This window comes from Carettochelys insculpta, chromosome 25, assembly GCF_033958435.1.
Source record: "Carettochelys insculpta isolate YL-2023 chromosome 25, ASM3395843v1, whole genome shotgun sequence".
Lineage (NCBI taxonomy): Eukaryota > Metazoa > Chordata > Testudines > Carettochelyidae > Carettochelys > Carettochelys insculpta.
The window spans coordinates 1,174,691-1,189,265 of NC_134161.1; the positions used below are offsets into that span (position 1 = coordinate 1,174,691).

At 50.2% G+C, this 14,575-nt stretch overlaps 1 protein-coding gene across 20 annotated transcripts in view; it reads right to left on the minus strand.

The window, feature by feature from the left end:
- PHLDB1 (pleckstrin homology like domain family B member 1) overlaps positions 1–9,316 on the minus strand; it is a 110,537-nt gene extending 101,221 nt beyond the window's left edge. For 5 of the 20 annotated variants that reach the window (XM_074977176.1, XM_074977186.1, XM_074977181.1 and 2 more), the window contains exon 1: positions 9,231–9,311. The gene's annotated coding sequence lies outside the window, so the exon portion shown is untranslated. Of the gene's footprint in view, positions 1–9,230 lie in introns of all 20 variants that reach the window. The other 15 variants (XM_074977190.1, XM_074977184.1, XM_074977189.1 and 12 more) reach the window with 8 other exon arrangements.
- Positions 9,317–14,575: the final 5,259 nt, after the last annotated feature.

Genomic DNA, 14,575 nt, shown 5'->3' on the forward strand with positions numbered 1-14,575 from the left:
CATTTGTAAATGGAGCACAAGACTGGATGAGAGGTTGAATGATAGCTCTGGGATTAGAACCAGAAGGATTTATGTGGGTCTGATTGTCAGAGGGACTGAGCTCCTGCCATAGTGAACCCCCAGTGCTCAGCACAGCTGAGCCTCATCTTGCTTTCTGGACAGTAATGCAAGGCTGTTTCCATCACTCCTCGATTCTCATATGCAACCCTAGAGCTACTGAAGGGCAAGACCAGCCCTTATTGCAAAGACGGCCAATGTGTGCTTCTGCAAACAAGTTGGGGAGAGGGCACTGGCTCATTACTACCAGGGCTTTTCTCTATTTGCTGCCATTTTCCCAGGGCTGCCAAAGAAGTTTCCAATCTGCTAAATGAGATTTTCTGTGTGGGCTGTGCAGGCGGGGCTGTTGCGTGCAGGGGAAGTGGGGGGAAGAAGAACATGGCACAGAAGGCAGAGAAAGGGGCACAGGAAAGATGTAGTACTGGAGCTGGGGGAGAGGGGTCTGTGGGGAGGAGACACAGTAATAGTATTAGGCAGGGGGAAAACCTATTAAGGGAGCTATTTGGCACATTCTAGGACCTGCTTAGCCATCATTTAACAACATGCAACTGAGCTGCCCTGGCCACCTACTGGGTCAGAGCCACTCCTGATGTTGAGAGAAGTCCCCAGTGGCTCTGGGCTCCAGTTCCCACAAGTCAGGGTCTGAGCCCTGATGCTAGAAGGACAAAGGCTCTACTGGAACAATGAGCACTGAACATGTAGGTGAACAACCGGCTCCAGTGCATACATGCCAGACCCCTACTCACAGTGTGGTTTGGAGGGCCCTTGAGTCCTCACCCTGGTGCTGAGCCAAGCACCAGCCTCAATGGCAGACCATTTGCGTCCCCATTCCCTGCTCACACCACAGCCAAGCGGCGCAGCCTATTCCAGCTGTGGGAGACGGTCTAGAGAACAGCCTGTGCTGCCAGCTCCCTGGGGAAGTGACAGGCACATCAAGGCAGGAAATCTCAGTAGGGAGAGTCCAGCCAGCAGGACTCACAACCTCCATAACCCCTGCACTTTCCCCACAAAAGCGGCTGCAGCTGGGCCAGAGGAAAGGCAGGCAGGGGGTTGGACTCTTGAACAGAAAGAGAGGGATACCAAGATGGAATCCCCTTACCACCACAGCAGGCCACAAAATTCCAGCCAAGCCCACAGAATCAGTGTAGGATGAGGGGCAAGTGTCAAAGCGGGCCATGATCTGGCAGCTTCCCTCTGCCCGGGCTTATCACAGAATCATAGAAGAGTAGGACTGGAAGGGACCTCGAGAGGCCATTGAGTCCAGCCCCCTGCCCTCATGGCAGGACCAAGCACTTTCTAGACCATCCCTGAAAGCCGTCTATCTAACCTCTTCTTAAATATCTCCAGTGATGGAGATTCTACCACCTCCCTTGGCAATTCATTCCAGTGTTTGATCACCCTGACAGTTAGGAACTTTTTCCTAATGTCCAACCTGAACCTCCCCTGCTGCAATTTAAGTCCATTGCCTCTTGTTCTACCCTCAGAGGCAAGGAAGAAAAAGTTCCCTCCCTCTGCCTTATGACACCCTTTTAGATACCTGAAAACTGTTATCATGTCCCCCCTCAATCTTCTCTTTTCCAAACTAAACAAGCCCAATTCTTCCAGCCTTTCTTCATAGGTCATGCTCTCTAGACCTTTGATCATTCTCGTTGCTCTCCTCTGGACCCTCTCCAGTTTCTCCACATCCTTCCTGAACTGCGGTGCCCAGAACTGGACACAATACTCCAGCTGAGGCCTAACCAGCGCAGAGTAGAGAGGGAGAATGACTTCTCGTGTCTTGTTCACAACACACCTGTTAATGCATCCCAGAATCACGTTTGCTTTTTCTGCAACAGCATCACACTGTTGACTCATATTTAGCTTGTGGTCCACTATAACCCCTAGATCCCTTTCTGCTGTACTCATTCCTAGGCAGTCCTTTCCCATTCTGTATGTGTGACACTGATTGTTCCTTCCTAAGTGGAGCACTTTGCATTTGTTCTTATTAAACTTCATCCTGTTTACCTCAGCCCATTTCTCCAGTTTATCCAGATCCTTCTAAATTATGACTCTATCCTCCAAAGAAGTTGCAACCCCGCCCAGCTTGGTATCATCTGCAAACTTAATAAGTGTACCTTCTATGTCAATATCTAAATCGTTAATGAAGATATTGAACAGAACCGGTCCTAAAACAGACCCCTGCGGAACCCCACTAGTTATACTTTTCCAGCACGATTGAAAACCATTAATAACTACTCTCTGGGTACGGTTATCCAGCCAGCTGTTCACCCACCTTATAGTAGCCCCATCTAAGTTGCATTTGCGTAGTTTATTGATAAGTATATTATGTGAGACCGTGTCAAATGCTTTTCTGAAGTATAGGTATACCACATCCACCGCTTCTCCCTTATCCACAAGGCTCGTTATTCTATCAAAGAAAGCTATCAGATTGGTTTGACACGATCTGTTTTTTAACAAAACCATGCTGGCTGTTCCCTATCACCTTACCACCTTCCAAATGCTTGCAGATGATTTCTTTAATTACCTGCTCCATTATCTTTCCTGGCACAGAAGTTAAGCTGACTGGCCTGTAGTTTCCTGGGTTATTCTTGTTCCCCTTTTTATAAATGGGTACTATATTTGCCCTTTTCCAGTCTTCTGGAATCTCTCCTGTCTCCCACGATTTTCCAAAAATGATTGCTAAAGGCTCAGATACCTCTTCTATCAGCTCCTTGAGGATTCTCGGATGCATTTCATCAGGCCCTGGTGATTTGCAGACATCTAATTTTTCTAAGTAAATTTTAATTTGTTCTTTTCTTATTTCAACTTCTAAACCCACCCTTTTTTCACCAGCATCTGATGAAGTGAGTCTGTGCTCACAAAAGCTCATGCTCAGAACTTTTCTGTTAGTCTATAAGGTGCCACAGGACCCTTCGTTGCTGTCCCTTTTTCACTAGCATTCTCTATGTCAGGCATTCCTTCAGACTTCTCAGTGAAGACCAAAACAAAGAAATCATTAAACATCTCTGCCATTTCCAAATTTCCTGTTACTGTTTCTCCCTCCTCACTGACCAATGGCCCTACCCTCTCCTTTGTCTTCCTCTTGTTACCAATGTATTGGGCTTGGCTGCACCAAACTCACTCTGCTCCTGTGAGGCTGGTACCACCTTCACAAATGGGGGAATTTCAGCACTGAGAGGAAAGTAGCAGCAGCAGTCTATAACAGAGTTGGGACAGAACTCAGGAATCCTGTCTCCCAGACGTGCCACCCCAGCTCTAACCACTAGCACCTCTCCTATTCCAGAGCCAGAGCCAGAACCAGAACTCATGAATCCCGACACCCAGAAGCTCCAGGACACACCTTTCAAGCTTCAAATCACTAGACTCCTCTCCCTCCAACAAGCCAGGAACAGAATCCAGGAACCCCAGTTCCTCTCCCACCCTACCAACGAGACAACCACCCCTGGTTTCTCGCTCTCACACTATCTTATCAGGCTGCCTCCCTTACAAGGGATTTTACTGCTTTCCAGAAGGAGGGGATATGGATCCCCCAGATCTCTCCACAAAGATCTGATGCCCTCTCCAGTGCCCTGGTTGGAATCCTTGTGGGAGCCACTGGCTGCCCCATGAACCTGGCTATCTTCAAAGCTCTCCAACGGGAACACCCAAGCGTAAACGATGAGGAATTGGGGAGCATCCCCTCCCCTTGGGAACAATTTCATGCTTCTTCCATGCCCCCCATCCCAGCCCCTCACCTCACCTTGCAGAAGCCCTGGCACAAAGGGTGGCTGCTGCTCTGCACAAGCGGACTCTGTTCTGGGAATGCCAGCAAGGGAGTTAAGGCCCAGCCCAGACGGTTGCCCCACCTCTGGCAGCAACAAGGCTGTCTTTCTTCTCTCACAGCAGCCTGCAAAACACTTCACTTGTTCCTGACACGAAGAGAGACGCAAGCTGCAAACGCCAAAGGGTCGGGCTCAGCTACCACAAAATAGCAACACTCACCAGAAAAGCTGCCCCAGAGCCTTCCCACATAGCACAGATTATGCTCACCCCTCACACTCCCATGAGGTCACTCACCCCTGCTTGCTTCCTCCTTGGCATCTACAGGGCTCATGTCTCCAATTCCCACCGAAATCCCTACACAAAATGATTTTAAAAGTTAAGAAAAAAGCCCTCTAGTCTCTCACGGAAGGAAAGAGATGAGCATGAGAGTGGATGCGAGGTGGAGGTCCTCACGTCAGAGTAAGGAGGATTGGTGCACAGGGGCCTCATGTAAAAACCCCTCTCAGCCATGTAAATCACCAACATTTGACAACTCAGGCTGGAGATTGCACTCAAATGCCAGCTGCTGCTATGGGACTCCTTGTGAGCTGAACAGTCTCTGTGGTCTGGTCACAATACATGAATGGTACAGTCAGCTCAGGTGTGACCAGAGGGGCCAAGGGGCAGAATATCGCCTACCCCTTTTATATTGGGCTGGGGCTATTGATGGCAACTCTGAAACACAGTGGTAGAGGTGGGAGCCTAGTTTGGCTTTGGGATGGTTAGGGAAGGAAGATTGCTCAAGTGTCTCATGAAGTTTGTTTCCCTTTTAGATTTAGCTGATCCATTCATCTTGGATGCTGCCTTCAAAAGTGCTCACCTTCCCTCCTTCCTGTGCATCATCCCAAGAGTCTCCAAATGAAATCCCAAAGGGATACCATAGAGACAGCAGTTTTATATAGCCGTACCCTCCGCCCAGCCATACAGAGAAGGCTGCATATGACACCTCCACCAAGTCACACCTGGCCAAGTTACTTTCCTTTCTGTGTCTAAGTTCTCTCACTGGGACAATAACCCTGCTCTGCCTCCAAAGGCACTGTGAGCCTAGGTTTATGTTTATAAAGCACCTTGTAGATGGGACTTGCTATTATATTACTTATAACCTATAAAACACAAGGGACAGCTTCTCCCATCTCTGCCCCCATCTAATTGTATACCTAGTGTATGGAGGCCAGGGTTTACCCAAGAACGGTATTTGGCTATACAGACATCTACACGTACCACAGGGAAGCCTGACAATGCTTATCATACTCTTTAAAGGCTGAATGTGAATGTGGCAAAGGAAACAGATAAGAGGTGGGGGCTTGAGTAACTCACAATGAGTTATGCCCTGAAATGCAGCATCCCTGGCTTCTTTCTTCCCCCCATCCCCTGGTCCCTCCAATGAGTCACTCGGAGGAAATCAGAGCATCTGAATTAATGAGTACACCACACAGCATCCAGGCCCTGCATTCAGCTTGGCTGTACATTCATTCCACATCTGCTAATGTGTTTAAGGAATCAAAACTGCCACCCCATCCCAGTGAGCAAAGGGCTGTTCAGCTTCCAGCCTGAGAATGTCGGAGGCGGCTGCATTGTCTTGGAGACAAATGTGGGTGGGAAGGAGACTTGTGCCAGACAGCCCACGGTAACTAAATGGTAACAAGGGCCCTGGCAAGGGATAATCTGAAGCTGATGTCACAGTGCCTGAAACACCCTATAAGGGCCAGTTGCTGTAAATAAAGTAAACTCAGATAGGGGCAGGGAAGGATATTGGTCAAAACAGAAACCATGCCTGTTCTGGAGGCAGATCCAGTTCAGAGTGGGATCCACTCGTTAAAAGTAGGGAACACACCCCATCCAGTCCAGAGTGGGGCTCAATCCAATCCATACAGGGAGCATTCCCCACCCAAATATTCTGAGTCAGCATCCAATGATAAGAGCCAGACTGTCATCCACAGCTTCTAACTGGGCCTGACTTGGGACCAATGAGGATGGCCAAGATCTTTGCCAGAGCTGTGAGGGTTCAAAAGCCAGCAGCCAGAGGAGTCTTCTTGCTGGTCTCACACTGCCCAGGACCCCGTTGACCAAGGTGCCAATGGTTCAGGTAATTGATGCAATGTGGTCACCTGCTCACTCAGCTAATTGTACAGGTCTCTAACACCCTGGACTCCTGAAGCAAGGGTGGGGAAAAAAAGACGTGGGCTGTGTCTACACCAGCCCAAATCTTCAAAATGGCCATTTTGAAGATTACTAATGAGGCGCTGAAATGCATATTCAGTGCCTCATTAGCATGCCACCAGCTGTGGCATTCAAAATTGCTGCAGCTCTCTGCCGCACAGCTCATCCAGATGGGGGTCCTTTTCAAAAGGACCCCGGGAACTTCGAAATCCCCTTATTCCTATCTGTTGATAGGAATAAGGGGATTTCGAAGTTCCCGGGGTCCTTTCGAAAAGGAGCCCCACCTGGACAAGCCATGGCAATTTCAAAGTGACAATTTCAGCCAGCAGCATGCTAATGAGGCGCTGAATATGCATTTCAGCCCCTTATTAGTAACCTTTGAAATTAGTAATCTTCAAAATGGCCATTTGCATGACCATTTCGAAGATTTGGGCTAGTGTAGATGTAGCCAAGGAGTATTTATACTGCAAATGTGAGAAAAAGCAGCATAAGGGGATAAAGAGTTCCAAATTCTGACCAAAACCCCCAACACATCTCAGAGTGGAAGTATAACCCACACACCTACTAGGTCTGCTTCACCGCCCCACATAGATCACATACAGCGAGAGACAAGACGCCTCTACAGCCTTAGCTGAGAGCCAGCTAGCTAATAGCCCAAGCTGGAGAGGCTCATGCAGAGATCGCAGGTTTAGTTCTAGAATTTCAACTAGGTCTCGGAAGCTTGGGATGAGCTTCCTCAGCTAGGGGAATTGTGACCCAAATGGCTGGTGGGCGTGGTTCACTATTCCACATAATGGTACCTAGACCACTTACAAAGGAACAAAGTCTCCTTGAGTGCTAGCTAGCTTTCAGCTCAGGCTGTAGAGCAGTGGTTTTCAATCACTGTGCCGCACCACACTGGTGTGCCGGAGAACTGTCCAAGTGCACTGTGAAATTTCATCAATTTCCCCTTGCTGCAGCTCATTGCACAGCCAGTAGTGGGAGGGAAACTGATGACCCCGTGCCAGTGGGGGCTCTAGCAGCAAGGCTGCCTGAGTCCCAACCGGCACAGGGCTGGTCAATTTCCCCCAACAGCAACTCTTTTCAGAGCCACTGCCAGTGCAAATGCTGACCAAGCTGGAGGCTGTTCACGCTGGAGGCAGCTGAAATGCTGCTTCCCAGCCTGAATGGGCTGGTGGGGAGCCTTTCCTTGCTCCCTGCTGTGGAAACTGTGGGAAAAGAGAGGGCTGGAGCCTGCTGGATTTAGGAAACAGTTTAAATGTGCGTCCTAGCTCCAACCGGCTGGCAGGGAGGGGTGAGGTTTATGAGCAATCGATTCAGCTGAAAAAAGTGGGTGTGCCATGGAAATGTTTGGCTCACTGAAGTGTGCTGTGATACTGAAAAGGTTGGCAACCACTGCTGTGGAGGCCCATGCACTAAGCTCCAGCGACCCCAGGCTCATTTTTGCCTGTTATCAGTTAAACAAGGGCCACACTCAAAATGCCCCCCTTTAAATAAATCAGATTTGACCCAGATTCCCCCTCGACATTTCAGAACATTGAGATGGGGGGGCAGTATGACCCCAAAGCCTGGATTTAAATCAGCTTGTTTGGTCTGATCTCACCCCAAAGGCCCATGACTATGGCTTCTGCTACATTACTTGTTCTGATCCCCTCTTGGCATACAGCTGGCCACGTCACTGCAGGTGCAAGGCCCAGCAGAGAAGCTAGCCTACTCCAGGGGGTCCCTCCTGTCTCTCTTTTCTCCATTTGCTCTTTCTAGGCAGAATTTTCATCCCAAGACTATATAGTGTGCAGCCCTGGTCACATGTTGCCAAGACGACACAACACAACTGGCAATAACAGTAATATAAATTAGCTCCACGACAGATACATTGGGAGACAAAGAACTCTCACCCCACCCACTGATCTCAGCTCCTCAGAGGAAATAAGCTCCCCTGCTGGGCTCGTTAAAGCATGCACAGCTGCCAACTCCAGACCCAGGCCGAAGAATCAACTCGCTAGGGCCAATCTGCTCTGCCTTCCAGTGCCATGGATTGCTAGCCAGAGAGACCTGGGAGTCAAAACAGGGACCTGCTTTTTAACACTATGGACATACAAAGCACATAAAGGGAGAGGGGCATCCAGACCGTCAGAAAGCAGCCATGAAACCTCAAGTAAGACAGCTAACACTTCATCACACCGATACTTCCAGCCAAATTAATTCTTAGGAACAAGATTGCAGTAGAATTAATTAGATAAATATGTACTCTGCCTTTTTGCACCATAGAAAGGTTTGATTGTGGGTGGCAATACAGCGCAAGCCCCATTCGCAGTCCTACTACTAACCCTTCCCTAGGATCCCCCATGCACATACAGCTCTGCTACTGTCCCCAGTCTGACTTGCAGTCCCCTGTTGGCATCCCAGTCTGAAACCACGTCCCTACCCCACAGGTCAGCAGACAACAGGAACGCCACCCCCACGCATGCACATAGCTCCGCGGATGCACCTCGGCCTAGCTACGGGGTAGGTCTTTACTGAAGGGAAGCCAGGGCACAGGACAGTGCCCAGGGACCATGAGGGAAGAGCCGCCGGGTGGTGCTCTACTGCCACCCACAGGCACCCTGAGAAATCCCGGCCAACCCCAGCAGCGCTGGCTTAGGCTTCCTGGGACCCGGGGCTTAAGCCCAAGCCCAGAGCTGAAGCCCCATAAGCGAGCCCCGGGCACAGACTGCAGGCCCCCGCCCGGGGCTGAAGTCCTCCTCTGCACCCCGCCCAGAGCGCTGGGCCCGGGCCCCACAAGCCAGGCGGGGGGCTGGGGGAGGCCCTGTCCGCCCCCGTCAGGGGGGCTCGCGGCGCACCGACGCTTGAGACCCCAGAGCGCTCAAGGGCGGAGGTCACAGCCCTGGCTCCGGCCTGCAGCCCGGGGCTCCCTGCGGGCGGGCGGGGTGGGAGGGGGCCGCGCGCCCCGGCCGGGCTGCTGCAGCGCAGGGGCACATCCCGGGGGCCGCTGCCGCCCGCCCCGCCTGACCCAGACAGCGCCGCGCCCGCCGCGCCAGGGGGCAGCGTGTCAGCCCCTTCGTGCCCGCCGCCTCCGCGCGGGGCGGGGAGAGATACCGCCCCCCGGCGGCCCGCCCAGGTGCCAACGCAGCAGCCCGGACCGGACCGGCCCCGCCCTGCCCTCACCTCAGCCCTGCCCTGCCCCGGCCCGGCCCGGCCCGGCCCCCCCTTACCTGCCGGCTCGGCTCCGCGCCGCCCGCCGGCCCCTCACAGCCGGCGCTGGGCGCGTGGCTCGCGGGGCGGGGCTCTAGGGAGGGGGCCCCGCGCGGCCGGGCCCGGGGGCTGGATTGGCGGCGGCCCGGCGGGAGCGAGTCACGCCCCGGAGCAGAGCGCTGGGCTCCTGCCTCGGCTCGGCCCGGCCCTTGGGGCTGACGCGCGGGGAGAACAAAGCGCTCCCCGGCTAGGGCGGGCGGGTCGCTGCGTTTCACACCCTGGAGCGGTAACAGCCCCGTTACCCAGCGGGGCCGGGCCGGGCCGGGCGCTGCGCCTCCGCCCTCACGGACAACGAGACGTGGTGGCTCGGAGCTCGCAGGAGGGCCCGGGCGTGCGGGAGGGGAGCGGCTTGCAGCCAGCGCCCGCGGACCGCCCCAGCTCTCCCCCGAGCCTGGCGTGGGGGCAGGGCCGCAGGGAACGACAGGAGGCTCCACGGCTGACAGGCAGACAACAGGCAGTCCTGGAGCACCTTGAAGACTAACAAGTTCATTAGCTAATTGGTCTCCAAGGTGCTCCAGGGCTGCTTGTTGTTTGTGAAGCGACAGACTAAGAGGACAGCCCCGAGGCGCAGGAAGATGGGCAAGGAAGGGTTTGGGCTACTTTCCCGACTGTCCCGTGGAAGAGGTTTCCCCCAAAGACACAGTCAGTTCCAGTTCCTCTCTCACCCTCAGAACTTAACAGGTGAGGACTTTCTGGAGCCTAATCAGCAACATCTGGTAGGTTGGGTGACTGGCGTTCTTTCTGCGCTGTCTGGGAAGAATTGTAAGGAAAGGGCATTAATCTGATGTGTTTTAGAGGTGATTAGCCTTGTGGGAGAGTCCCTGAACCTGGCTTCCACTTCACCCCGATGTACTTCTCCAACCTTCTTCTTTTTAACGATACAAGGCAGATGGCAGTGCAAGCTCTCCTGCTGCTGCTGACAAGATTTAGGTCCAATAGCTCTTAACTTTCCGAGCAGCAAAGGCCCAAGCTGAACCATGCCCAGAGGACCATCACTCAAGAGATAGGAGCATGCAGTAGAGATCTGTCCAGCCACGAAGGGGGAAAAAGTCAAGGTACAGATTCCCACAGTGATACTAAATCAATACAGCCCACCAGGTCTTTAAGCACAGCAGCTACTTCAGCGTCCAACAACTGGAAGCCATATAGTGAGCAAGATGGAGAACTGTGGAAGAGCAGCTGAAGACAGGAGGAATTGCCTGACAAAAGCACCCTGCAATGCAGCTTGTTGCCTGAGCTTCCAGTTCCCACAGCCACTGATTAAATTGGACAAGCCACAGGTCAACATCTGGAGTCTATCAAGCTCTCAATTTTCAGTTATGCAACAGGCTGTACAGACACATCCAAGAGCTGGGGGAGGAAAACAGGAAGGAGGGAAGATCTTTCAGCCACTTCAGATGATTTCCTGGGGGGGAAGGGTAGGCAGGCAGGGATACATCAGGACAGATACAAGTGCCCTGTCTGACACTGGGCTTTGGAAACGGCATAAACTATGCTCCAAACATGTTTGGAATGAACAGTGTAAACTTGGCCAAACTAGTGCTTATTTTCAAAACCCACCACCAATTCAATGTACGTGAGGGTTGGTGGTGTTTTAACTCCCCATTTTTACCTAGCTCTAACCCTAGTACCTTCAAGCATACCAGGGTGTCACTGTATTACCCCCTAAAACTTCATGGCAAATAGTCCCTATCCCTGTAAGCTAACAGTCTGCAGAGATGATTTCTTTTTGTTGTTGTTGTTTGGGGGTGGGGGGAGCCTGAGGACGTGGTATCTACCAGACTAGTTTTGCTCAAAATTCACAAAAGAGTTTAAGCTAAATACCCAGCTCCAGGAGGAGCAATAAACAGCAATTCTCTCCAGCTGATTCAAATTAAAACCAAACTAACTAAAAAAATAAATAGATCCATTTATAGTTTAAATTACATCAGCTCTTGGCCACCCAACCCTCTCTGTTATAATGAAGCATCCTGACCTGGCAGCTCAGAAAATGTTCATAACAGGACAGCTGAAATGTCAGTGTGCAGTAGAAGACCTCCCACTTTGTTTATTTTCTCATCATTCCTTCCTTCCTTATTCAGCCTGGTCAGTCCAAGGGCCAGGTGTGTTCTCGGAGATGGTTTTCAGAGACAGCAAGCCAGTACCCATCTTTAGAACTCTCCAAGCAGGGTCAGCATGGGAACTGAATTTGGTAGTGGCTACAGGGACATGTAATTAGTGACCTTCCAGTCTCCTGGAAAGAATATTAAACTGGGGGCAGGGGTGTTTCTGTCAGAAATGGGTACTTTGAGCACTCATGTGAACTGAAGAAGTTGTATATATTGAAGACATTTTTTTGAGGTGATTACAAGTGTCAGAGGGATAGCTGTACTAATTCGTATCTACAAAAACAAGGAGTCCTGGGTCACCTTAAAGACTAAGGCTACGTCTACACTAGCCAAAAACTTTGAAATGGTAATGCAAGTGGCCATTTCGAAGTTTACTAATGAAGCACTGAAATACACATTCAGCACCTCATTAGCATGCGGGCAGCCGCAGCACTTTGAAATTGACGCGGCTCGCCACCGCGCGGCTCATCCAGACGGGGCTCCTTTTCAAAAGGACCGCGGCTACTTCAAAGTCCCCTAATTCCTATGAGCAGATGGGAATAAGGGGACTTCGAAGTAGCTGGGGTTCTTTCAAAAAGGAGCCCTGTCTGGACGAGCCGTACAGCAGCGAGCGGCATCAATTTCAAAGTGCCCGTGACTGCCCTCATTCTAACGAGGCGCTGAATATGTATTTCAGAGCTTCATTAGTAAACTTCGAAATGTCCATTTGCATGGCCATTTCAAAGTTTTTGCCTAGTGTAGACATGGCCTAAGAGATTTATTTGGGCATAAGATTCTGTGGGTAAAAACCACTTCCCCTCAATTACTGCAGCTTTCGGTCTGGTCTCTGTCACAATTTCACTCATTCTCTAATCACCACAGAATCTCCCAGCATAAACAAGACCTAAAGCCCTACTACAAAAGAACAAGCAGAAAATACTGACAGAAGCCTTTCAGCAAAGAGAGGTCATGTCTGATTCCTTTCCATCTTCACCTCCTCTTTAAAGAGCAGTGCCAGGAGCCAATAAACCTAGGTTCCTTTCCAAAACTCTTCCAAGGCCTTGCTGTATCAGTTTCCCCATCCCTAAATTGGGATACCCCTTTCCCATGGCAGAGGAGTATGATGAAATGTAATTACCATTTGTGAAGAAGAGTTTTGGGATGGGAAGAGAAGAGGCCAGGCAAATAACAGTGTTTTTTGGACTAGAACTCTGTTTGGGTCTGTTGCAGAGAGCTGTGAGGGACTGGCATCCTGCAGGTGGGATGCACCTACTAGTGAGAGCAGCTGGGAGTGGGATTAAAAATAGTCCTGCACAGGGCTCCACTTGGGGCAACTTCATCTTTTATCTTTTAACACACATTCAAAATTCTCATTGATTCTCCACCCTCATATTTCCAGACTACTCTGTCACCCTCTCTTCATACACCAAAGCAAGGTGGGAGTACGGGGGAGACAGGAGAGTTCACCCTTGGACTATTTAACTTATTTTCCTTTTAAGGAATCTAGATAACATGCAGGAGACCTGTTGGAGATTCTGTTAAGGCAAACGGTCACTCCCACCCTGCAGCCACTGGCATGTGCACCCTGTATTAATGGAAACTACAGAGATGCTACATTGTAAAAATATTCAGCTACAGGGATTGAGTGCAGGGGAAGCTCTATGTTGCCAGAGGACCAAGGCTTAGCTGAAAGGTTAGCTGTTTCTAGACCCTTTTGGCATGTAGGAGAGGGGCTCCCTATCAACCAATATTATAACACTTGAAGTCCTATTTTTCTTTTTTTTCCTCTCATCCCTTAAATGCATTTGCTAAAAACTACTCTCCGAGCCCTTTTTCAGGTTAAATATTTCTTGAGTGGAATAATGGGCTCAAGATCTACAGAGCAATTGCAATTACCTCTCATAGGTCATACGTTATATAGCAGAAGTAGCAAATGCTGTTGCATGCGATTCTGAACATAACATATAGAATCACAGAATGCTAGGACCAGAAGGGACCTTGAGAGGTCATCATGTCTAGCCCCCTTCCCTTGTGGCAGGGCCAAGTACTGTCTAGACCATACATGACAGACACTTATCTAAACTGTTCTTAAATATCTCCAGAGATGGAGATTCCACAACCTCCCTAGGCAATTTATTCCACTGTTTGACCACCCTGACAGTTAGGAAGTTTTTCCTAATGTCCAACCTAAACCTCCCTTGCTGCAGTTTAAGTCCATTGCTTCTTGTTCTATCCTCAGAGGCCAAGAACAAGTTTGCTCCCTCCTCCTCATGACACCCTTTTAGATACCTGAAAATACCATCATGTCCCCCCCTTAATCTTTTTTCCCCAAACTGAACAAGCCCAATGCTTTCAACCTTTCTCTATAAGTCATGTTGTCTAGACCTTTGCTCTTTTCTGGACCCTGTCCAATTTCTCCACATCTTTCTTCAACTGTGGTGCCCAGAACTGGACACAATACTCCAACTGGGGCCTAACGAGCAGAGTAGAGCGGAAGAATGACTCCTCGTGTCTTGTTCACAACACACCTGTTAATACATCCCAGAATCGTTTGCTTTTTTTTTTTTTGTAACAGCATCACACTGTTGACTCGTGTTTAATTTGTGGTCTACTATAATCCCTAAATCCCTGTCTGCCGTACTCCTTCCTAGACAGTCACTTCCCATTCTGTGTGTGTGTGAAACTGATTGTTCCCTCCAAAGTGGAAGGCTTTGCACTTGTCTTTATTACTGTTTATTTCAGACCATTTCTCCAATTTGTCCAGATCATTTTGAATTTTGACCCTATTCTCCAAAAGAAGTTGCAACCCCTCCTAGCTTATCATCTGCAAACTTGATAAGCATACTGTCTTTGCCAATATATAAATCGTTGATGAAGATATTGAACAGAACCAGTCCCAATACAGACCTCTGCCAAACCCCACTCGTCATACCTTTCCAGCAGGATTGAGAACCATTAATAACTACTCTGAGTACAAGTATCGGAGGGGTAGCCGTGTTAGTTTGGATCTGTAACAGCAACGAAGGGTCCTGTGGCACCTCTATAAGGTGCCACAGGACCCTTCATTGCTGTACTCTGAGTACAGTTATCCAGCCAGTTTTGCACCCATATGGCAAGAAAGAGTATGGAAAGTGGCCGTCCAATTCTGCTCAGCAAAGTGCAACCTGGAAAGATTCAGCAAGGAAAAATCCTTCATGAAGTCTGCCCCCCGCCCCTTT